We start from the raw sequence: 24,952 nt of genomic DNA, 5'->3' as shown, positions 1-24,952 counted from the left end.
GTGTTGCCGCGCCTGTCCCCTCTTTCGCCTTCTCGCTAGTCTCCTTTCCTTCCGTCGGCTGCTCTCCCCGCTCTCCTCGGCTGATGAGGCGCTTTTTTCGCTAGTGTTGCCTGCTATACCTCCCTGCACCGCTTGTCGTTTCACTGTTTTAGCTAATTGCTTTCTTAACACATCGATGGCTGCCTCTTTATCGCACTCTGTATTGAGTGCTTTGAGCTTCTCTATTACTTGCGGCTTTTTCAGCTTATAAATCCAGAAGGTTTTTTTGTACTTCTCGTTCCTTTTCATCAGCCCTGCTCCGTTCTCTGTTCTTTCCCTTGCACTTGCTTGCCGATTTCCTTATGCACACGCGGTCATTCGTATATCCTCGTCGCCAGTTGTGGTGTATAAATCGTTTATTCCTCTGGTTACAATTACAAATGCCGCTGGCCGGCGTTCGTACCTCGGCGGTGCGTACGGAACTGACTGATACATCGGAATTCGGGGTTCGTCTCTTCTGTTTACGCTGTTGCCGATACACGGCCTCTTACTTTCTATATAGGACTACTACACTACACTTCTCAATTACATAAATAGGTCTCCTACCTGTGCCTTCTATCCCCTTATTATTAATAGATTGCACAATGTTGCTAATACTTTTTACATAATATATATTAAATTTATCAGCTATATTGCATTCTTCTATGTCTTCTAATATTTCAAAATCTACATTATCGATGTTCTCTGAACCCCTTTGCTCACCTTTAATTAATTCTTTCAAAGTTTTCTACATTTTTGTAGGATCACTCCTATTATTATCTATCATAATCTCATAATATTCTTTCTTTTTTGCCCTGATAAGTTTAACTACTGCATTTCTTTCATTCTTGAAAAATTCCCAGTCCTGTTCTTTACCTGAGGTATTGCTCTACTGTGAGCCTCATTCCTTCTATCTGCTGCCATTCTAATTTCATCTGAATATCACATTTTTCCTTCCCATATTTTCGGAATCTTAAACTTTTTCTTAGGTGCTACAGTATCCAATACACTTACTATACTATTAACAAATCTCTCCGCCCTTATACTTATATCTAGCCCTTGACCTTGCTCAGTTCTTTCTTCCATTATTCTAAGAAATTTATCTACATTAAATTTACTATAGTCCCTGCCTCTAAACTCTTTATATTTATTTCTCTTTTTATTCATATTAAATTCTACTTTTAGCCATGCATGGTCCGTTATTTTAGGTTTCTCATTCACTTGTACCTTTATTTCTTTATTCGAAAAAATTAAATCTATCATCGTTCGACTATCTTTTGTAACTCTTGTTGGACAATCAACGTATTGCCTCATCCCTAGGTTTTGCATTACCGTTAATAATTTCTTTGTGTAAAATGAATCTACCATTATATCTATATTAAAGTCCCCTATCACTATACAGTCATACTTTATTATTAAATCTTCAACCGTATCTTCCAAAAATCTCACGAAATCGCCATTTGACGCACTCGGCGAATGATACACTACTGCTATCATACCTTTATACAAATTCTCTCTTATTTCTACCACCACGCACCAACAATTTGACATTATCTTTTTCTTATCAACTATTTTAAATTTAATATCATCCCTAACATATAACAGTACTCCTCCAGTGTTTCTATTTTCAGGATCACATCTAACTATACTATACCCCGGTACATTGACCTCACTATCCTCAATTTCTACAGTCAATTTAGTCTCGGATAACGCTAGAATCACAGGATTCACCCTCTTCATAATCTGATGTTGAATTTCATCCTTATGCGTCAAGAAGCTTTGCGCATTTGTATACCAGAGTAATTCCGCTTCTCCTTGTGGTTGCTATTTTGCATCTTCCCAGCCGGCTCTTTTTTTCTCTTCCTCCAATACTTTCTTAAATGTCGGACATTCCGAATCCAGCGCCTCGTGTTCAACATTTATCTTCAAGTTGTACGTCTGATTCTTATAGGTACAGTTTACACACCTCTTCTTTGCCGTCGTACATTCATTCGCCTTATGATTTCCTGCACATTTATAGCATATGTTTCCTGTCTCGTGCAATTCTTGGCAATATGTTAGTAGCCCCAGCATTTAAAACATCTTCTAACACTAATATAATTAAATATAGGACACTTTCGCCATCCTAAATTTATTTTTCCTCTGTTTATTAGTGAATTATGGGTGCTTTCATCCACTTCAATTATTACGGATCCTTGCTCAGTATCCTTATTTTTTCTTCTTAATATTTTCTTCACTAGGTGCATACAGGATTCTTCGCCAATTCTATTCTGCTTCTTGATTGTATCTATCAGTTCATCATCCTCCATTTTCATTTCTTCTCCACCAACATTAATTATTTTAATTAAGTAATTTAAATCGACCGTGACTGGCAATATATAACGTCTTTTCGATATGAACATTGAAAAACTGTGAGCCAACTTGGTTTGTCGGATTCACACAGCACTTTTTTCCGGATCAATCATCGAGACATTATTAATTTGACCATGGTTTTTTGGTCAGTTGATGTAATTTCTAAATTAAATAGTTTTTTAAATTTTATTGCGAAAAATATTACCCCAGCCAGGGTTTGAACCTGGAACCTCCCGTATACCGTGCGGGCGTCGTGCCAATTCGACCACTGAGGCTGTAGTAATATTCATCGCAATAACAACTATAAGATGGAGCACCGATTACTAGGTCGACGGTGTATAATAAACAGAATAATAAATTTCTTTCGCCAGTATATAGAATAACAATTAAGTAATTTAAATCGACCGTGACTGGCAATATATAACGTCTTTTCGATATGAACATTGAAAAACTGTGAGCCAACTTGGTTTGTCGGATTCACACAGCACTTTTTTCCGGATCAATCATCGAGACATTATTAATTTTGACCATGGTTTTTGGTCAGTTGATGTAATTTCTAAATTAAATAGTTTTTAAATTTTATTGCGAAAAATATTACCCCAGCCAGGGTTTGAACCTGGAACCTCCCGTATACCGTGCGGGCGTCGTGCCAATTCGACCACTGAGGCTGTAGTAATATTCATCGCAATAACAACTATAAGATGGAGCACCGATTACTAGGTCGACGGTGTATAATAAACAGAATAATAAATTTCTTTCGCCAGTATATAGAATAACAAATCCAATACGACAATTCCGACCATGACTGGCAATATATAACGTCTTTTCGATATGAACATTGAAAAACTGTGAGCCAACTTGGTTTGTCGGATTCACACAGCACTTTTTTCCGGATCAATCATCGAGACATTATTAATTTTGACCATGGTTTTTGGTCAGTTGATGTAATTTCTAAATTAAATAGTTTTTAAATTTTATTGCGAAAAATATTACCCCAGCCAGGGTTTGAACCTGGAACCTCCCGTATACCGTGCGGGCGTCGTGCCAATTCGACCACTGAGGCTGTAGTAATATTCATCGCAATAACAACTATAAGATGGAGCACCGATTACTAGGTCGACGGTGTATAATAAACAGAATAATAAATTTCTTTCGCCAGTATATAGAATAACAATTAAGTAATTTAAATCGACCGTGACTGGCAATATATAACGTCTTTTCGATATGAACATTGAAAAACTGTGAGCCAACTTGGTTTGTCGGATTCACACAGCACTTTTTTCCGGATCAATCATCGAGACATTATTAATTTTGACCATGGTTTTTGGTCAGTTGATGTAATTTCTAAATTAAATAGTTTTTAAATTTTATTGCGAAAAATATTACCCCAGCCAGGGTTTGAACCTGGAACCTCCCGTATACCGTGCGGGCGTCGTGCCAATTCGACCACTGAGGCTGTAGTAATATTCATCGCAATAACAACTATAAGATGGAGCACCGATTACTAGGTCGACGGTGTATAATAAACAGAATAATAAATTTCTTTCGCCAGTATATAGAATAACAATTAAGTATTTAAATCGACCGTGACTGGCAATATATAACGTCTTTTCGATATGAAATTAAAACTGTGAAATTGTTAGATTCCGAAAATGCTTGTGAATCCGACAAACAAGTTGCTACAGTTTTTCAATGTTCATATCGAAAAGACGTTATATATTGCCAGTCACGGTCGATTTAAATTACTTAATTGTTATTCTATATACTGGCGAAAGAAATTTATTATTCTGTTTATTATACACCGTCGACCTAGTAATCGGTGCTCCATCTTATAGTTGTTATTGCGATGAATATTACTACAGCCTCAGTGGTCGAATTGGCACGACGCCCGCACGGTATACGGGAGGTTCCAGGTTCAAACCCTGGCTGGGGTAATATTTTTCGCAATAAAATTTAAAAACTATTTAATTTAGAAATTACATCAACTGACCAAAACCATGGTCAAAATTAATAATGTCTCGATGATTGATCCGGAAAAAAGTGCTGTGTGAATCCGACAAACCAAGTTGGCTCACAGTTTTTCAATGTTCATATCGAAAAGACGTTATATATTGCCAGTCACGGTCGATTTAAATTACTTAATTGTTATTCTATATACTGGCGAAAGAAATTTATTATTCTGTTTATTATACACCGTCGACCTAGTAATCGGTGCTCCATCTTATAGTTGTTATTGCGATGAATATTACTACAGCCTCAGTGGTCGAATTGGCACGACGCCCGCACGGTATACGGGAGGTTCCAGGTTTAAACCCTGGCTGGGGTAATATTTTTCGCAATAAAATTTAAAAACTATTTAATTTAGAAATTACATCAACTGACCAAAACCATGGTCAAAATTAATAATGTCTCGATGATTGATCCGGAAAAAAAGTGCTGTGTGAATCCGACAAACCAAGTTGGCTCACAGTTTTTCAATGTTCATATCGAAAAAGACGTTATATATTGCCAGTCACGGTCGATTTAAATTACTTAATTGTTATTCTATATACTGGCGAAAGAAATTTATTATTCTGTTTATTATACACCGTCGACCTAGTAATCGGTGCTCCATCTTATAGTTGTTATTGCGATGAATATTACTACAGCCTCAGTGGTCGAATTGGCACGACGCCCGCACGGTATACGGGAGGTTCCAGGTTCAAACCCTGGCTGGGGTAATATTTTTCGCAATAAAATTTAAAAACTATTTAATTTAGAAATTACATCAACTGACCAAAACCATGGTCAAAATTAATAATGTCTCGATGATTGATCCGGAAAAAAGTGCTGTGTGAATCCGACAAACCAAGTTGGCTCACAGTTTTTCAATGTTCATATCGAAAAGACGTTATATATTGCCAGTCACGGTCGATTTAAATTACTTAATTGTTATTCTATATACTGGCGAAAGAAATTTTATTCTATTCTGTTTATTATAGTTTCCTCTTCTGTGGCTCAGAGACCTTGACCTCCTCGCCCATTGCCGCTTGTACCGTCGCCTTTAGCTTATCCTTCTTTTCTTCCGTCTCACATCCTAAGATCACTGTTCCTTTACCTCCGTTTCTTAATTTGGTAATTCCTATTTCCATCTTGGTTATATCAATTTTATCTTTAATTGTTTTCTTCGTAATTTTACTCTTTTGTTGTACTTTTGGTTTTACAATCAAGATATTTTCTTTCTTCCTTTCTTTAATCACATCGCTATATTTTCTTGTTGCTCCACCTGACGGTCCATATGCCCCTTGCGTCAACATTTTTCTCAGTTCTTCTATTTCCCGTTTAATGCCTCCCATCTCCTCACGGACTATTTCTTTTATCATTGACTTGATCTCTTTTTTACATGCTGCCTCATCTTTTAATTCTTTCACTGTTTTTACAAGCCAATCTATTTTTCTATCAATATCCCCTGTTCCACTCGCGGCTGCTACTTTATTCCCGCTGCTTGGCGCCGGACTCATTTTTGCAGGTGCCGTTGCTCTTCCTGCTGCTGCCACTGCTTTATTTATATCAGCTACTTTATCATCATCACTAATAATGAACTTCTCGAATGGGCCAGGACACGACACCAATTCGCGGTTTTTATCATAAATTTTGTGCTTAGATACACATCCTGGATGGAAGAAAAGCTTAGCGCAGGACTTACATGCGATTACTTCAGTTTCAGAGAGAGAGAGAAGAGAGAGAGAGAGAGAGATGGACCGAGAGAGAGAGAGATAGAAGAGAGAGAGAGAGCTTTAGCTCTCTCGGTATCGTTAATCTCTCTCTCGGGATGCTTTCGTTACCGTAATCGCATTGATAGTGGTCCATATCTCGATACTCGCGCTTTTCCCATGTTTTATTAACAGGCAATGCATTTTATTGGCGAGATTAGCAACATACATATCATGTAACGCATAACAAAAACGAAATCGCCACTGATCGTTTCATCGATGGAAAGCTACAATAAAGGATTACTCGCCACGGGCGATATTATCCGAAAACAAAACTCACTAACTAGCTGAAAATCTGACCGATGTACCGATCCGAGTTTTGCAATTGCACATGTGCATATGCGCAATTGGATGCAATTGCACATCGAACAAATTGCCCCGTGATATTCCTAATACCTAATATCGAAAAAACGTGATCATGTTTAAGAGTGTCGTGCTTGCACTTAGGCTACAGTTTCTAACTCTATCTCGCTACACCGTTTCTAATATTTTTGTCTCCCTCAAAATACTGTAGAAAAATTATGGACAGGATTAGGTATATATGGCTTCATTTGTAAAGTAATCGTCCGACGGAATTCGATTTAATCACCGCATTCGCGGTTACAGGTGACTGATGCAGGTGACTCTCGGAACATCTCGTGTCATCGAACTTGAAGTTCGAAGTGGAAATTGACACAAATAAAATTTTCAATTTTTGTGATCAAGCTCTTAAAATTTTAGATTGTCCATTCTCTTTAATAATTAACTTAATTTATTCAAACAACATATTTTTATAAGACGAGCTAACTTTATCAGTCCGGTTACTCCCATAATTTTAATAACATTTATATTGATTCGTAGATATATTCAGTACGAAAATTATATTTGATCGTTGGTAATTATGTAGTATAAGAGACCACCCTCCGATGACCTTGACTTTGACATATGTTGTCAAGGTCACCTTTCTGAGTGACCTTCAGAAGGTTTTAGCTCTTGGTCATTGTTTGTTAAAAAGTTATTAACAAAAAAAGTTTGGAAAATATAGCAGCTATTTTGAGTACTGGAAGACATAAATGACTAATATATATGTTGAAATAGTTCACGCATACACTTTACCACGAACCCATGTGACCGCAAAGGGGTGATAAAGAATTACAATAAACTAAGTATATTAGAACGAATTTGCAGTTCAAAAGGAACATTACCGTTATTAAAATTCAATCTTTTTGGCGGTCGAGCCTGTACGCCATCCAGATGTACAATCTGTTAGAAAATTGTTTAATATATTAATCTATTAATGTTTACAATTATACACATATATAATGTTATAAATTTGTGAAATTTATATATGTGTATATATATTAATATTATTTAACATAATAAATGACATCATTTAATTAAATAATAATAATTGTTTTTATATAAGTTTCAAATTTTGATTTTTTTATATAAAAAAACGATTTTATAGATCTGAAGATAATTATATGTACAATCATCAAAATAATAAAACAGTATATCTACTATAACAAAACGCTTACTTGATTTGATATAATATATTGTTCTACAACATCAACATCGTCGTTCCACGCCACGATTTGCACGCGTTTTCCGCTACCATTGTTTAAATAGAATTTAAAAATTTTGTATTGAGATTTATCACCTACATAACGTGGAGCGTCTATGCCATCAACGTAACCTACTACCTCACTGTAAGAATAATAAAGTTATGTACTGTTTAAAATATTTAAACAGTTAGTGGATATGAATTGTTTTTTAGATGCAACATAAAAAATTGTTACAGACCACAGGATATTAAAAATTGTAAGGACAAAACTATAACCTGAAGTCCATAGAAAAGTAAACATAAATATTTATATTTTAAGTTTTTATAAATAATAAAAATTTAGGAATAAACTTACACAGTCGAATCATACATTTGAACATTATCCAGCATTTTGTTAGAAGTTGACATATCCATGGCATTTGAATCTTTGGACTCATTACTGAAATAATCGTCTTCTTCACATGCGACTCTTTTAAATTATTTATTTTTTTGATTTTTATATACTTTTTTGTTACAAATATGCTTTAAGTGTTGCTCTATAACATTTCATATCACTCCATTAATAAAAGGTTATAATGAGGAGTAGGACCAGTATACGAGTATTAATCGATGTTGGTCCTACGATACTGGTCCTACTCCTCATTATAGCCTTTGCTTCAAACAAGCGGAAAATAATATTTTTATTATCCATTAATAAAAACTGCGTTTAATATGTAATTATTTAAAAAATGATTATTTTTACTTAAATGACTATTATTAGATACTTATTAATAATTTTTAAATGACATAATGAAATATATATATAATATATGAAATATATAAAACGACATTTAACATAAAATATATTGAGTTGCAGTACACGTAATGAAACAATTACTCAAAAATATAATTTATAAAATGCCAATTATGTACAGGGTAATTTAAAATCATATAATTAAAATGTTTTAAAGAATGAATCTATTTAAAATATTATAGTGATCATAAATAATATACATTAAATAAGATATTTTACGACGTTATATATAATTTTTTAAAATATGCAAATAATGTAAAATAATAAACATATTTATATAATTTACCATTCCTAGAAAGGCAAATTCGATTCACGATAAAATTAAATAAGTAATTAATACAACTTGAAACTAATCATAAAAAGTGAAATATACTCTACACACATACATATACACACTGCATACTCACTTGTATGCGTTTAGAAACAATATTAATAATGTTGTACAAAATACATATAAAATTTTTTCTATATTTCTATCAAGTCGCCGACTTTTTAAGGTGTCTATAAAGGGTATTAACAGGCACCGAATATTTTTCTGACGCCTCTGCGACACTATATCTTTGGTTTTTGAGGTCTTTTATCGCTTTTTTAAGCCGAGTATTGTTTGTATGGTTTATAATTTTTTTTCTAGGTTGTTTATTGTTTTTGTCATTTGGTTTTCCTGAAATGGAACAATAAAAAAGATCGTAACATAAGACAAAAAATATATCTTGGAAACTCTGTTTCTAAAATAAAGATTTCTTTACCTTATTCTCTGATGATTTTCTCAACCTCCTTGGTTTGATTTCTGCTTGGCCTGGTTCTGTCGAATGTTTAATATATTTTTTTAAGGATGTTTAACGTCATTATATAATCGAAAGAAACAGAGCTAAATAAGAGCCAATTCGCTGTTCTTGATGCGAGAGATTTATTCAATCATTAGTATATAACAGCGAATTGGCTCTTATTTAGTTCTGTTTCTTTCGATTATATAATGACGTTAAATCAGATATAAAATAATATAAAAATGTATTAAACATTCGGAACTAGAAAATAGACGGCGGAGTCCTAGGCTGAGAGGAAAACAACAAGATCTAAACAAAGATAAGAAAACACAAGAATCACACAAGAAAACACATTTAATCGATCTAACTGATAAGGATACGAACAAGGTAAAGAAATTTATTGCTTCCTCATAGAGGAAGCTTTGTTTTCGTAAAAAAAAATTTTTTTTTGTTTTTCTGAACGTGTTTAGAATTTTCTGAAACGTCGAAAAATTGTAATTTTAAAAAATGTCTGTATGTATGTGTGTATGTGTCAAATTTACCGAAATTTCTATAACTCTAGAACTAATCAACCAAATCTTAACGAATTATATATGAAATAGGGGTAGAAAAAACTGAAGAATATAATAGAATTATATATATAGATTAATAAAAATTGCTAATAATCAATAATCAAGGGGTTCTTTTTTTAAATTTAATTTTGAATTTTTTTAAAAATGTCCATGGTTGCTCTAACTTCCGCAAATTTGGAGATATCGATCAATTTCTCTTTTTATTATATTTTTCAGTCTCTTTTCTACTCCTATTTCATATATAATTTTTTAAGATTTGGTTGATTAGATCCAGCTTTATACGCGATCAAAGGTCCATAATTTTGCTCGCATATAAAGCTAGAGCATATAAAGCTCGCATATAAAACTAATCAATCGAATTTTCTTCAGTCTTTTCTACCCCTATTTCATATATAATTCTTTAAGATTTGGTTGATTAGACCCAGCTTTATACGCGATCAAAAGTCCCTAATTTTTAGAAAAATGTCTGTAATAGCTCTAACTTCCGTAAATTTTAAGATATTAGTCTATTTTTAATATTATTATATTCTTCAGTCTTTTCTATTTCTATTTTATATGTAATTCTTTAAGGCTGGTATTCATAGTCGGGTCTTATATTCAAGATCGTCTTAAGTATAGTCTTAAGGCGTCATCAGCCAATCAGAGGGCCGTATTAGCATCTTAAGACATCACTTCTTCCATGAGGAAGCCAAGTGCAAATTTCTAATTTGCACCATTTTTTTATAATATAATTAATACATATAACATTAATAATTATCTATTCAAATTTTTATTGTAATTGTGTTTCGAGAAAATACGGTCTACCTCTCCCCTGTGCTCGAAGGTAATCCGTCTAAGACCAGGTTTATAATTTTGAAATGTGCAATCTGTGCACGACAAAGTATACAAGAAAATATAAATTGGAGATAGTATCCCGTATTTAAGTTTTTATTTACGTAAAACCGTGAACTAATTTTATATGAATACCTACCTTCAGCCATTGACTCTGTTTTTGAAAATATTTAAATAGAAATTTATCCATCATTGTATTGTCATTTTGAAAAGACGTAAATAGAAATTCATCTATCATTGTATCGTCATTACGAAATAATTTAACTGTCAATCGATATGTTCTTAAACAGCCCGGTGGGGCGGTGTACTATTCGCTTACCTATAACATACATGACATTATATAATCTACATTATATACATATATATAATTTCTATATATATAATTTCCATCACGCATAAAGCTTGACAATACTTTTATACGTGGTTGATAAGTGTCCAGAATATTTCTTTTATGAAGAGAATGATTATGCTTTGGGTTCAATTGTGAATAATTGCAAAATATAAAAAGATGATTGCACCTAATCTAATTTGCACCATTTTTTAAAGGTAAGTACTATTTTTAATTATCATTTTAAAACTTCTATATTATATATAGTATTAGGGGAAACCGGGGCTCGTTGGCACCGTTTTCACAATTTCGGCATTTGAGCTTTTAAACAACTAATTTTCATGATTAAACAGTATTAATATGATAGAGAGAACCTTTCTCTACATTTTCATGCCCGAAACGATCCTGTATACTGTATAGTTTCTTTGTAATAAGTGAAATACGAACATGCTGCATTGTAGCCAGCTTGCCCCGATAGTGGGGCAAATTGACATATATCATGGTGTAAGTTGGCTATAGGTAAGGTTAAGGTTAAGGTTAAGGTTTAAGGACTAAAGTCCATGTTAAGTTAATGAAAATGTAATAAAAAATAAAAAACAGATAGAAGATATGTTCTCGATAAAGATTATATCTTTTATAGCCAATTTATATTAAGTTTATATTAGCCATAGCCAGTTTATATTAAACATTTTTACTAAAAATTAATGATTACTTTATAAAACTATTTTTTTATACAATAATACATTTCATTACATAAATTTTTTATTACATTACTTATTTTATCACATATTATTGCACAACACATATGATTAATAAACAAATAAATGTCTAATTTTAACTTATTTTATCGCAGAATCGTTTGTGCATAACATAACTGTCGTTATCAAAAAAATAAAAATGTCATATTAAAAAATATTTAAGCACAATATAGAATCATAGAATTAAGTACATTTTTCAAAATTACACATAAAATAATTGACTGTATGAAAGACAAAATAAAAACAAAAATTCCTCAATGGAACAACTATCTTTGGCAAATTTATGTGTATCACATATATAAATGCATCTACGATGATAAAAATATTAAGCGCAAATGTGACAAATGCATCGTAGATCTGAACATGACTCATGTACCCAATTTGCACATTGCAAACATTTAATCCAATCTTCCTTGCTTTCGGAGTATTTTCCGTTGCAGACTGCACAGAAGTCTTTTTTTTCATTAATATTTTCTGTATATATTTTCCTTTCTTTAGCTTCTTTCTCTATCATTTTTTTTTCTTTTGAAGTAGGTACTGGAACAGAAATTTTAGATTAAGTTATTATATTTGTAAGAAGTAAATAGATATACCTATCACAAAAAATGTCAAAAAAGTACTTGAAGATACTTTAGTTATTTTAGATTTGTCTAGTTTTTTTGTATGTTTTCTTTTTCTCGTTTTTCTTTGTTTTTTTCTTTTCTTCAGCTAAGGCATTTTTGATTGGGCTGCACGGGAAAAATTTTAAGTCTCTACAGCTGATGGCCACGGCTATTATGACCTGACTCTGTTAAGCCGGCGGGTGAAGTTACAGAAGCTTCGGCACTCAGGCAGTTTTAGCCTGGGAGTGTCAAGCAGTTTGTACGGTACAGCGAACAAGCCGCGCTTGCCTGAGAGACCAGTCATAGAGGCCTAACTCTCACTGTATATTTCTTCTGTGTGTGTATACACACACACACACACGACTGACAGATGACAGAAAGATATATAGATTATGTAAACTAAATACGATTGATAAATCTTATTCTTCAACAAATGGTTGTTTTTATAATAAATCTTTTTCTAAATGAATCTCTTTTTTAGGGGTAATTTCAAACAATAATTTCAAAGTATATATACATTTGATCATAAACATTTACTTTATTATAGTTTAATTGTAAGCAGATATGTAGTATATAGGATATATATGTAATAGAGAAAAAATTAATTCTGTCGCTTTGTGAGTAAATCCTTTTTTTCATAAAATAATAGTCGAATCTCACAGTTTTCTGAGAATGAGATTATTATTATTATTATTATTTTTCATTTTATTGATACATGGGTTCACAACGTTATTTTACAATATATTTAGTCGCGACATACAACGAGCCCTGATATTTAACCAGTAGACACTGATGTTCGTCTAGTAATAATTTCGCATCTTTTAACATAAACCCTGATGTACATTTTCAACATTATAAGCGTAGCAATGGTCGTCAAATAAACACTTTGAAAAAGTTGCATAAGCAATACAATTTATTTTTTGTTATAAATATACTTTTAAGGGGATGCTGGAGCCGTCTGTTTTACCGGCATTTTTTGTCGGCACGTAGCGTCGTATTAATTTGACAGAATTAAAAATCCTTCTCCAGAATTGCAGTACATACATTAATGATTCGGGGAAACTCCGATTTTATATAGAAAACGAGAAAAAATTACGGAAGTACAGATTTCCTTATCCTACTCTTATCCCAATATGGCGTCTCGAGTTGCGGCGAGCTGTCAGCTCGTCACAAGATGTATTTCATATAAGAGATATACCATTGGTACGAACGCGAAAACAAGTTCCCCGAATTGCACAACAAGAAAAACATCGATAAACCCTCCAAATCAAGATTTGGAAGCGTAATATAAAAGTATAATGTCGATGTGCATCGTGCGTATGTGTGCGTGCACTGTAGCGTGCTATCCTTGTCTATATCTTGTCTATACAAGGACAGATATAGTTCGCCGGTCTTCTTTACCGACGCCGATCGAGTTCGGCTACGGCTCCAGCATCCCCTTAATTCTACCAAATATTGGTAAATTGTCATTACCCTGCATATCAGTTACAAGAATCATATCAATTTCGTAATTAATCCCATCTAGTTGCGCGTGCCGTGTTTTAATGACTTCTTCATCAGCTGTGTTACATGGGAAATACTTTATTTTGTTACCTTCATCTAAATTCTCGAAATGTTCGAATTTTACTCTATCGCGTTGTATATTTTTTGTCAAACGTTCGTAGGCTAATCGTAATTGATTTCTAATACTTAATGTCCACAATAAATTCTTTCTACTGCTGGTGGATACAGCGGTTAATTTAAGCTGTCTATGTTTCGATTCGTATTTCATACCCCAATAGTGGACGAGTGGTCCATTCTTATTTAATGTACGTACAAGATGAGTCATATTATGGAATTTGAACGTCAAATCTCCATACATTTTTTGTATAAAGAAAGGAAGCTCGGAACTGTTTCATCTAATGCAGTTACATGGCCTGACACGATTCTTGGCGAAGTGATTATCGATATAATTTTTCTGAATAAAACGTACAGCGCCCAAGTTTCGTTGTTTTCTTCGATTTATCGCCTACTAACAAGTCGAAATATCTCGTAAAGGATATCATTTCTGATGCCGACATTTTGAGTTTCTTTTTCGTCTGAATGTGTTCTTTTTTTATAATTGGCACTTTATTTTGTATGTAACCGTATTCGAACGTTTCTAATCGATTATTTAGAAACTCTAATGTAAACAATTTTTGCTTAAATATCAAGTCATGGCAAATGTGTACCATGGTATAATTTGCAGTTCCTCAAAAATATCATGCATTATATCTAAAGTAACGTACTCACATACATGATAATCTTCTACAAGATGAAAGACGCATTTTTCTTTAATGCCAGTTTCAGCTGGGTTTTTACTTTCACAGTCCGCATTATAAGATTCTAAAAGTCCTTATCAAATCGAAATTTTCGGTAACAAGAGTTTTAATCTCTGGAATGGTGGCCTTGATAACCGGCAAGGTTTACCAGAATTAAACGTATCGATAAATCCCAACATTTCATTTAAGCTAAATTATCACCTAAAACTAAAGACAGTATAAAATAGACTTTGTGCTCTTTGCCATTTACCTTTACAAGAAGTCCATCTTTTCTCAAATCATTTAATTCCGAAATTAATTTTGCAAATATTTTAAAATTTCCAAATTGTTTCGATGACTTGCTTGAAACAGACCTACTAGTAATATATTTTCCAATTGCAAGGCATATTGCGGAGGGAAACAAGGTAGAGATGCATATACAGAATCAAATTTTGTTTTCCGGCATTAGAGCCAAGTGCATTGCCGCTTTCCCATTCATCTTGAAAAATGAATCCCTTACAAAAAAGTATTACTAGCTGGTTAGTATAAATACTTATTTTGTGTATTAATAATACTAAAATTAAGTATTTATTAGTACTTGAATCACTGTGATGCAAGTATTGCATAGTATTTTATTACTGGTCAATAATTTATGAAAGTAGTATTTAATACAGGACCAGTATTGAATCTTAGTATTAAATTTCTGAGAGAAAGCATTTAATACTAGGTGAAAAATACTTGTGTAATAATACTTGTGTTGAATTACTGATGAGTATTTCAATGTTAGTACTGAAGTACTGAACCCAGGATTCCATGTGTAATAAATCACTGGCCAGTATTTTAATATTAATACTCAAGTACTGAACTGAATATTCCATGTGAAATTAATCACTGACCAGTACCACAATTTGTATAGAAACATTATAATGGGTAATTCCTGATAATATTAAGGAAAAGAGATAAAAGTAAGGCACAAATACATTTTATATGAAGATCTGTACTAATTTGTCGTGATAAAAGTGTACAAGTTTTGAAATAGTACTGAGGATATCATTTTAATATCCAATTCAAAATTTTATTACTCTTTTTAAACTGAATTGTTTCTTAAGATGATTTTTGAAAAATTATATATTTGCGCTGGTTATGACACATGTAGACTATATATAACACTTACATCAAATTAAGAAGTAGTCTATCACGTAAGGCAGTTGGCTCACGATCCAGAGGTCCCGAGTTCGATCCCACCAAGGTAAGTGTGTTTTTCAAATACGAAAAAATATTTATAATTATAGACTGCATCTTAAGAAACAAATTTAGTTATAAAATAGTAATAAAATTTAGTAATAAAATTAGAAATAAAATAGAAAAAAAATAATTTTTTTTATGCCGGGTAAATATTGGAAATCGAAATATCGGTGAGTAATTCAATACTAAGCACCAGTAGTTCTGTGTAGTATTAATCACTACCTATAATATTTATCACTACCAGTATTTTCCCAGTATTTCCCAAATAAATATTGACAGTATTAAATCACTGAGATTTTAAGTATTTAGTCAGTAATACTTTTCTGTAAGGGATACGGGAAGTACAAGTTTATTTCCGAAAGACTTCGTTTTTTCTTTCCATACGTCCCCTTGTATAAAGTTCTTAATGATATCATTTTTCCAGTTTTAAATTATTCATGTAATTTATTATTAGATCAAATGTTCCTGGTATTTCCAAAGAAGTTTTAAAACTCCACTTTAGTGGAATATACGTAGCGTATAATATGATTTAACTTCTAAATTTTTTTCAGTTCCAAATTCTGCATTTTTTTGTAATTGACCCTACACTGTATTCGACTGGCATAATCATAAGATCGTTTTGCTCATAATATGAAAATCTTCTATGCTCCGTTTGAAATTCCGATAAAATTATACTTGAAGATTTTAACCCTTCGCCCGTAATCTGGGTCGTAAATGGCATCAAGCCGAAATTCAAAATAGAATACCGCCGAAATGAAAAGGGGGGGGCTTGCTTTTCCCTCGTAAAAAAAGTAGGTAGTGGGGAGAACTAAAAGTTTCGTTGGAATTCGCCAGTGGTGCTTGACCAGCAGCGAGTCAAATCCCTTACAGAAAAGTATTACTGACTAAATACTAAAATCTCAGTGATTTAATACTGTCAATATTATTTGGGAATACTGGGAAAATACTGGTAGTGATAAATATTATAGGTAGTGATTAATACTACACAGAACTACTGGTGCTTAGTATTGAATTACTCACCAATATTTCGATTTCCGATATTTACCTGGCATAAAAAAAAATTATTTTTTTTCAAAGTTTATTACTATTTTATAACTAAATTTGTTTCTTAAGATGCAGTCTATAATTATAAATATTGTCTCGTATTTAAAAAAACACTTACTTGGTGGGATCGAACTCGGGACCTCTGGATCGTGAGCCAACTGCCTTACGTGGTAGACTACTTCTTAATTTGATGTAAGTGTTATATATAGTCTACATGTGTCATAACCAGCGCAATATATAATTTTTCAAAAATCATCTTAAGAAACAATTCAGTTTAAAAAGAGTAATAAAATTTTGAATTAAATATTAAAATGATATCCTCAGTACTATTTCAAACTTGTACACTTTTATCACGACGAATTAGTACAGACCTTCATATAAATGTATTTGTGCCTTACTTTTATCTCTTTTCCTTAATATTATCAGGAATTACCCATTATAATGTTTCTATACAAATTGTAGTACTGGTCAGTGATTAATTTCACATGGAATATTCAGTTCAGTACTTGAGTATTAATATTAAAATACTGGCCAGTGATTTATTACACATGGAATCCTTGGTTCAGTACTTCAGTACTAACATTGAAATACTCATCAGTAATTCAACACAAGTATTTATTACACAAGTATTTTTCACCTATATTAAATGCTTTCTCATCAGAAATTTAATACTAAGTATTCAATACTCGTCCTGTATTAAATACTACTTTCATAAATTACTGACCAGTAACAAAATACTGTGCAATACTTGGATCACAGTGATTCAAGTACTAATAAATACTTAATTTTACACAAAATAAGTATTTATTACTAGTAGTATAATACACAAATATAATATTTAATTTAAACGTCATTTTCATTTACTATTTTTACTTATATAGTAATACTTTTTATTATATATAACCTCAAATTTGAGTGGATGAATAAAAACACGTGTAAAAAGAAATTACATGTACTTCAGAGTACAATGGATGATCAAGCGACAAATATCAGATAGTATTTACGAGAAAGACGATTTTATATGATTTTTTAATAAAATAATGTAAAAAAATTACGCTAAAAGTCTTATTTTTCTTTAACCCGAAAAACGCCATTTTCAATCCTCAGAATAATTATACTTTTTTAAAAATGACCCATATACAGAATTTTTTTCTTGAAGTACACATATTTAACTATAAAACCTCGTTGGAATTTTTTATTTTGATTTAAAATTCAATGAGATATGATTTTTTTAATAAAAATGGATTTTTATCAATTTTTTGCATAAAGAATTATTTATAAACAATTTATTTTATAATGAATCGCTAAATAAACTTTGGGATTATAAAATAGGATAGTATACAAGTATTACAGAATTTTTTCAGATTTTTTGAACACTATTTACTAGGTCAAAATAACGACAGGACATTTACGACCCAGATTACGGACGATGCCAGTCAAATTATAGTTTACGGGCGAAGGGTTAAATTATTCTCATATCGCGTACTACAGATGAATCATATTTCTGCGACAAATATTCCATTTTTTGTAGTATATGATTTGTATATGTAACATAACAAAATGTATTATTGTATCCACAACTAGTTGCAAAACAACATTCCGCGGTATTACTGGATTGTTGTACAATTGCAATGTTAACAACATCATTTCAGCTCCCAAGTCGATTGGATTTGACATAATGAGATTTATATAATTTATCGTACTAAGTTTATTATATATAGAAATTACAAAAAATGTAACATTTACTTCAATTAAGGCGTGTGATATGCCGAAACAAATATATGATCGGTTAAACTATATATTATATTTCTTTTAATATGTTTTTCCTTTGATAAACAAACTGACAATATTAATTATTTTTATCGATTTTCTGTAGTTCATCTATAAGTTTCGTCACTATCGTGTATGTTTTAGTATTTTTATTTGCATTTTTGTAAATATGTGTTTGAAAACAACCCAAATATGGCGACATTCCGGCGTGAAGTCGGTATTTAATGCAAAAAAGGCCTTGTAACAATAATCGAAAGCCTCGATAATTTTGTTAGATTCAATTTTAAAATTTTAAATTATTTATAATCACAAAAAACATATGTATCTTTATCGGTGGAACCTTCGTTAAGTAGATCTCCGATGAATGCTACGTATGGGAGGGCACTATGGAAAGCTTGTAACTTTGCTTTGAAGTCAGTTAGTTCTTCAGAAGTCTGTACAAAAATATACAAAAAATTTAATTACAAATATTAAATTGACTAAAAATATATTTCATTTCTATAACTATTTTATTTTAATTTTTCTTAATAGTTATAAAATTGTAAATAATAATTGTAATATAATAAATTTGTAAATAATTATAATATAATTAAAAAAAACTGATAGAAATTGTAAATATTTTTTGTAAATAATCTATATATATACGAAAACCGAACATTTTCATAAATTAATGAATTACCTTAAAATGAACGAAAAAACTGTTAATCACATCTGCAGAAGTTGGTAATGAACCATCGCTTTTCCTTTTACGTACGATCACTCCCAAAATTTCGGCAGACAAAGAAATGCTGCAATATGTTCTTTTCCTGCGGCAAAATTGAAATTTAAGCATTACGACTTACGAGTACATCCTCTTTGATGTAATGCATATACACCTAATATAATTCACCTGCTGCAATCAAATTTTCCTCTAAACAGGACAGTTTTTTTTTTTAGTGCGGGCGTATTTGACGATCGTGGAAGCCACTGTACACCAATTTTCAATAAAATTATTTTTCGACTCTTCATACGTGGCATCAAAATCATGAGACAACTGTCGAAATACAAACAAGTATTTAATTATAGTAATTAAAATATACCTTTACAAAGATACAGTAATTAAAGTACAAAATTTACCAATAAAAGCCCGAAATTCGATCGTAAACATTTGTACGTGTCAAAATAGTTTTTAATATTCTTGCATCGTTGTCTATATAAGAATGTTTGATTCCACTTTTCGACTACTTCATCCAGTGGTTCATCATTTTGTTGCAGCCATTCAATATCACTTTCTTGTTGAATTTGTGGAATGTCTGTAATTAGAAGCCCAATTAATAACGTCTATAATTGAAAGTTACAAGAAGAAGTTATTTTGGAATAATTACGCAAATAAAATGAGTTGTAAGAAAAATCTTAATGCAGTTATCCAAGTAATTTCATTATACCTTCATGTAATAATCTTTTGTCCTTTATTATATCGCATTTAATTAATTTCTTTCTGTATTTTAAATACTTCTCATATAACACTCCGCCAGCATTTGCTGCTGTTCGGGTAAATGATGTCGACTTCTGATAAGGAAAGAAGAACAATTGTGAGCTTTCTGTTATGGTCTTGTCTGGTCTTTGAAAAATAGCTCCCAGTTCGGCAGCAAGTTCAAGAAACCTTTCAGTTGTTATTCTACAAATAAAAAAAAATTTTTAGTTTAAAAAATGGTCGAATTTTCCGGAAAAATAGTCTATTAAGTATATAATGTTTCCATATAACAAATTTCCTGTACATAAATTTTAATGTTAAAACTTATCCATTGATACAATATATATAAAACAGACTAATAATAGTCATATAATCTTATCATGGCAGAAGTAAATAATACAAGAACCTAAAATGTTGGAATGATGTAATATGCACAATGAGGTGACCCCTCATTTTATCTCAGCCAAAACATCTCAGCAAAAATATCTCGTCTATAATATCTCAGTCCAAAATGTCTCAGTCCAAAAATATCTCAGTCCAAAATGTCTCAGTCCAAAAATATCTCAGGCAATAATGTATCGAACAAAAATATCTCAAGTAAAATAATATTGGTGGGATGAAACGTCTGCTGGATTTATTAACGTTCTAAATCGTCGATTTAAATGATGCGGGTACATGTTTCTAGTGTTGGCTTAATTTTTTGTGATTTATTAGTCATAAACCTACTGCCTCCACGCATACACTTTCCACGCGAAACGAGTTGCCACATGGGTTTACAACTTTCCACGCGTGGAAAGTCCATGCATGTACTTTGAAGGCACACTATGTGTTTAGTTTAATAAGAGTGGAGCCCCCCGCAGGGGGGCGGAACCTACTGCCTTCACGCATACACTTTCTACGCGAAACGAGGTGCCACATGGGTTTACAACTTTCCACGCGTGGAAAGTCCATGCATGTACTTTGAAGGCACACTATGTGTCTAGTTTAATAATAGTGGAGCCCCCCGCAGGGGGGCGGAACCTACTGCCTCCACGCATATACACTTTCCACGCGAGACGAGTTGTCACATGAGTTTACAACTGTCCTAATACTAATTAAATGTAATATTAATTTTTTATAATCATATTTTGTAATAAAAATTTGTAAGATGTAATTGATTATAATGATATTGTGTAATATTAATGTATGATGTACCTTCAAAGTTAATTATTGTCAGAGATATTTTTGGACTGAAACATTTTGGACTGAGACATTTTTGGACTGAGATATTTTTGGACTGAGACATTTTGAACTGACAATGAGATATTTTTGGACTGAGACATTTTGAACTGAGATATTTTTTCCGAGACTTTTTTGTATGAGATCATTTAGGAGAGACATTTTGACTGGGAACCGCACAATGAATATCATACCTGTAGGAACCTGAACATTCAAATTCGTGTTCAACGACTAAGTCGGATATAATTCGCGTGTCGATAGTTTGATCTTTTCTAAATTCTTCTAAAGCAATCTTTCCTCTCGTTGACGATTTCAAAAGATCAAATATGTTTTTTCTCTGTACAGCTACAGCATTTCGGTTTTTAGTCGGTGAATAAGTCCGGCATAACCCTGGGGACCGGCCTTAGGGTATGCGTAAACATTTTCCTTTTCCAACAAAAAAAAAAGCAGGATCTTAAAATTTGCAAAAATTCCGTAGAAGAATTAACTAACCGATAGAACAAAATGGAAATAATAAATATATACAATTAGTAGAAATCATTTAGTAAAAACATTAATTATTTAATTGATTTTTGCTTGATAAGCTATTGTCTGATAAAGGAATTTTTGCAAATTTTAAGATCCTGCTTTTTTTTGTTGGTTAATTATATATATATATATATACTCCCGTTCAATTTTTTTACACAAGTCATAAGAAGTCATGCGATACACGTCCTTTAATAAACCAGTACTTGTACGAGTACAAGATTAATTATTTGTTTTGATTAAAGGCATCCACAAATCTCGGGAATATTCCGATAAAAAGTACAATATTGTGTTGAAAAAGATTTTAAGCATGTGATATGTAGATTCCGGAAAGGAACAAATCGAGAGCAATCTGTTCCGGCGAAATGAACAATGAACGACGTTTATTATTAATTGACCGAAATTTTGGCACATTTTTTTTCTTAGAACTAATTCTACATCATATATTAACAAACAATACGCTGTCTAACGTCTTAACAAGTAATTAACATATCGATGGCTAAAATTGAATGTGCGTTTATGTAATCAATTAAAAATTGTGTCATATGTGTATATATACATTGCGGAAGAGATGGTAATATGTATTAAATTAAATTGTATTGAAAAATAGTGAATGCGTAAGACTCATCCGGTCTGACAGCGCTAAAGAATACGTATTCTCTCTTTCTCTATTCCGCAATAATATGTATCTAATATTTCAGATAAAAGCTACGAGACGGTACGACGGCTAATTTATATTACGATTAATAAGTGTAGTGCAAAAGTTAAGGCTCCTGGGTAGTCACCGCGGCCATATTGGATTCTTACTATCGAGGCGAGGAAAACACCTAATTTTAAGTTGCGGTATTTTCCGAAATAAAAAGACATTTCAATAAAAAATCACGACAGATCGTTTCAGCACACTTCAAAAATTGACCGGATACTATACTTTTCCCTCGACAATAAACAAACCAGCCATAAAACGAAGCCTAAACATACGGAAAACAAGCCGTTTGACGACTATCGAAAGGAGTGGTGAATGTTCCTTCCGCATATATATTTCTTGCAAATCTTACCATACGGTCAATTTACGAGTTTCACGAATACGTTAAACGTTAGAGCACAAGTACAGATCGAATAATAAAGAAAATACCGCAACTTAAAATAAGGTTGTCAACATGTCACAAGACAGAATTCTCCATTGGAGAGAGTGAGAGGAGAGAGTTCTTATTTCTGCCGCGACGGTACGGCGTCAACGCAGAGTCAACGCAGAGTTCTCGGCTCTCGGCTCAGGGACCAGGAGCCTTAAGTAGTTCTCTCGCCTATTTTCGGTGCACCTCGGACTTAGGTGCGTTTTTGATTAATCGCAATATAAAAAGTCGATCCTTATATAGTAGATAGTGCGAGTCACTGAGTATCACAATTATGTTTTCTCATCTACGTGACAGCTCCGGGACGTGTACCGGAGACACAATATATATATATACTGAGGACCGGAGGATCAAAAGGACTTAGCGGGATAGTAGGCCTCTCCAGTGGTTTCCTCGCACCTCCGATACTCCACGAAATGTTCCGAATGTTGGGCGCCAGACGCGTACATTCGCGTCCACGAAATCGCAAAAAAACCTAAACGAGACGCAAAACGAAGTGTGGAGGTGCGTGGAATCGGCTAGCTTGACCTAATCACGGGCGGGGTTAATGAAGGGCAGCGCGATTTTCGGCGGGGTGATACGATAATTTCATACTCAGTCAGATAACAAGAAAATAACATTTATTGAGTACTGGTTGTCGAGAAAATAAATTCAATAAACAAATCAAGAAATTGAAGAGTCTCTAATAAACACGCTGAAGGCTCTATTCTCACACAATTAATAATTCGAGTCGAAAACCGTACGAAAACTCTGTCGCAATGATATCTTAACTTAACGCGAGATATTCGGCTCGGGCGCAACGGGGAGGCGCCGAGTCGTTTAACCAAGCAAGTCGCGATATCGCTAATAATGTTGGGCGCCAGGTGTGGAGAAGGCCACACCACCTTTGACTCGAAGTACGCGTCTAATAACCACGGAACGCCAGGAAGAACTACGCAAGTAACATCTAAACGCACGAAACGTGTGAACGCCGGTAATTTCTTAACGCGAATACAAGTCTAACATAATTAATCAATCGGCGGGAACGACCTTCGACCGCGATTAACAATGCCATCGACATTCCAACGCAAAATTCGAGATTATCACGAGCAGGGACGCCATAGGACGTAACGCAATTAATACCGGACGCAAGTTTCTCAACGCGAGAGCACAATTATCACCCGTAATAACGAGATCCGAACACAAATCGATACTCTAACACCGACGCTCGAACACAAGAATTTCCCGGCGCGAAGAAACGGTAACGCAATTGACGAAATACCGGCCCGTATGCGGCCGTACACCAAGGTCGCGAGGACAACGCAATATACTCGCGATATCGAACTCATTAACGCCTATCGCGATCTCCAGGGATTCGCCATAACGCTTGTACCACGGTTCCGCGGCCACGATACCATCCCGAGGCCCTTCGCTCTCGTTATCGATCGCGAAATTACACTCAATCTTAACATACGTTATCCCGAGCGAGAGCGTGCACCGGAGGGCGGTGTCGTGGCTTTACATATCGCATTTACGGGCAACCTCACCGGGATATGCCTCCTCCTGAGCTCCTCGCCGTCACCTTCTTCCAACGATCCTCGATCCGCCAGACAATTATCGAAATACCCGACTCGGGGTGGCTATCGCTATCTCTTAGAAAAACTTAGTATCTCGCCGACGGACGACCAGAGAGTGAAAACGCTAGACCCGCTCGATTGCGGAATCGATACGGTACCCCTTCCTGAGGAGCGCGTGAGCCAATCGGGCGCGAGCTTGCAAGCCCGCGGTGTCCCGGCGCAGTGCTGTCGATACGAGATCCTTGGGGGCGGGCAACGGTCCCTCGGCGGCGTGCGACTCCTCAAATTTTGGTCCTTAGCGGCGGACGGAACTCGGTCCTCGCCGGTGTGCCTCCGGTTTGACCCTGGGGCGGTGATCAGTCACCCCGTAGGTCGATGTTTTGTGGAGATCATTTGCTGAAGCCGGGTGTTTACCCAAG

At 33.5% G+C, this 24,952-nt stretch overlaps 2 long non-coding RNA genes across 2 annotated transcripts in view; one reads left to right on the top strand and one right to left on the bottom strand.

The window, feature by feature from the left end:
• Nucleotides 1–11,051: 11,051 nt before the first annotated feature.
• LOC139811971 (uncharacterized) overlaps nucleotides 11,052–24,952 on the top strand; it is a 20,303-nt gene continuing 6,402 nt past the window's right edge. The window contains exon 1 of the long non-coding RNA XR_011731792.1: nucleotides 11,052–11,171. This is a non-coding gene — a long non-coding RNA (uncharacterized lncRNA). The remainder of the gene's footprint in view (nucleotides 11,172–24,952) is intronic.
• Nucleotides 19,433–20,303, bottom strand: LOC139812409 (uncharacterized). The gene is made up of 3 exons (XR_011731865.1): nucleotides 20,076–20,303; nucleotides 19,768–19,943; nucleotides 19,433–19,684 (listed from the first exon to the last, which is right to left on the bottom strand). It is a non-coding gene; the product is annotated as an uncharacterized lncRNA (long non-coding RNA).

The sequence above is a fragment of the Temnothorax longispinosus genome, chromosome 4, assembly GCF_030848805.1.
Source record: "Temnothorax longispinosus isolate EJ_2023e chromosome 4, Tlon_JGU_v1, whole genome shotgun sequence".
NCBI classification, from domain to species: Eukaryota; Metazoa; Arthropoda; class Insecta; order Hymenoptera; family Formicidae; genus Temnothorax; species Temnothorax longispinosus.
This window is presented reverse-complemented; position numbering and strand designations above follow the sequence as displayed.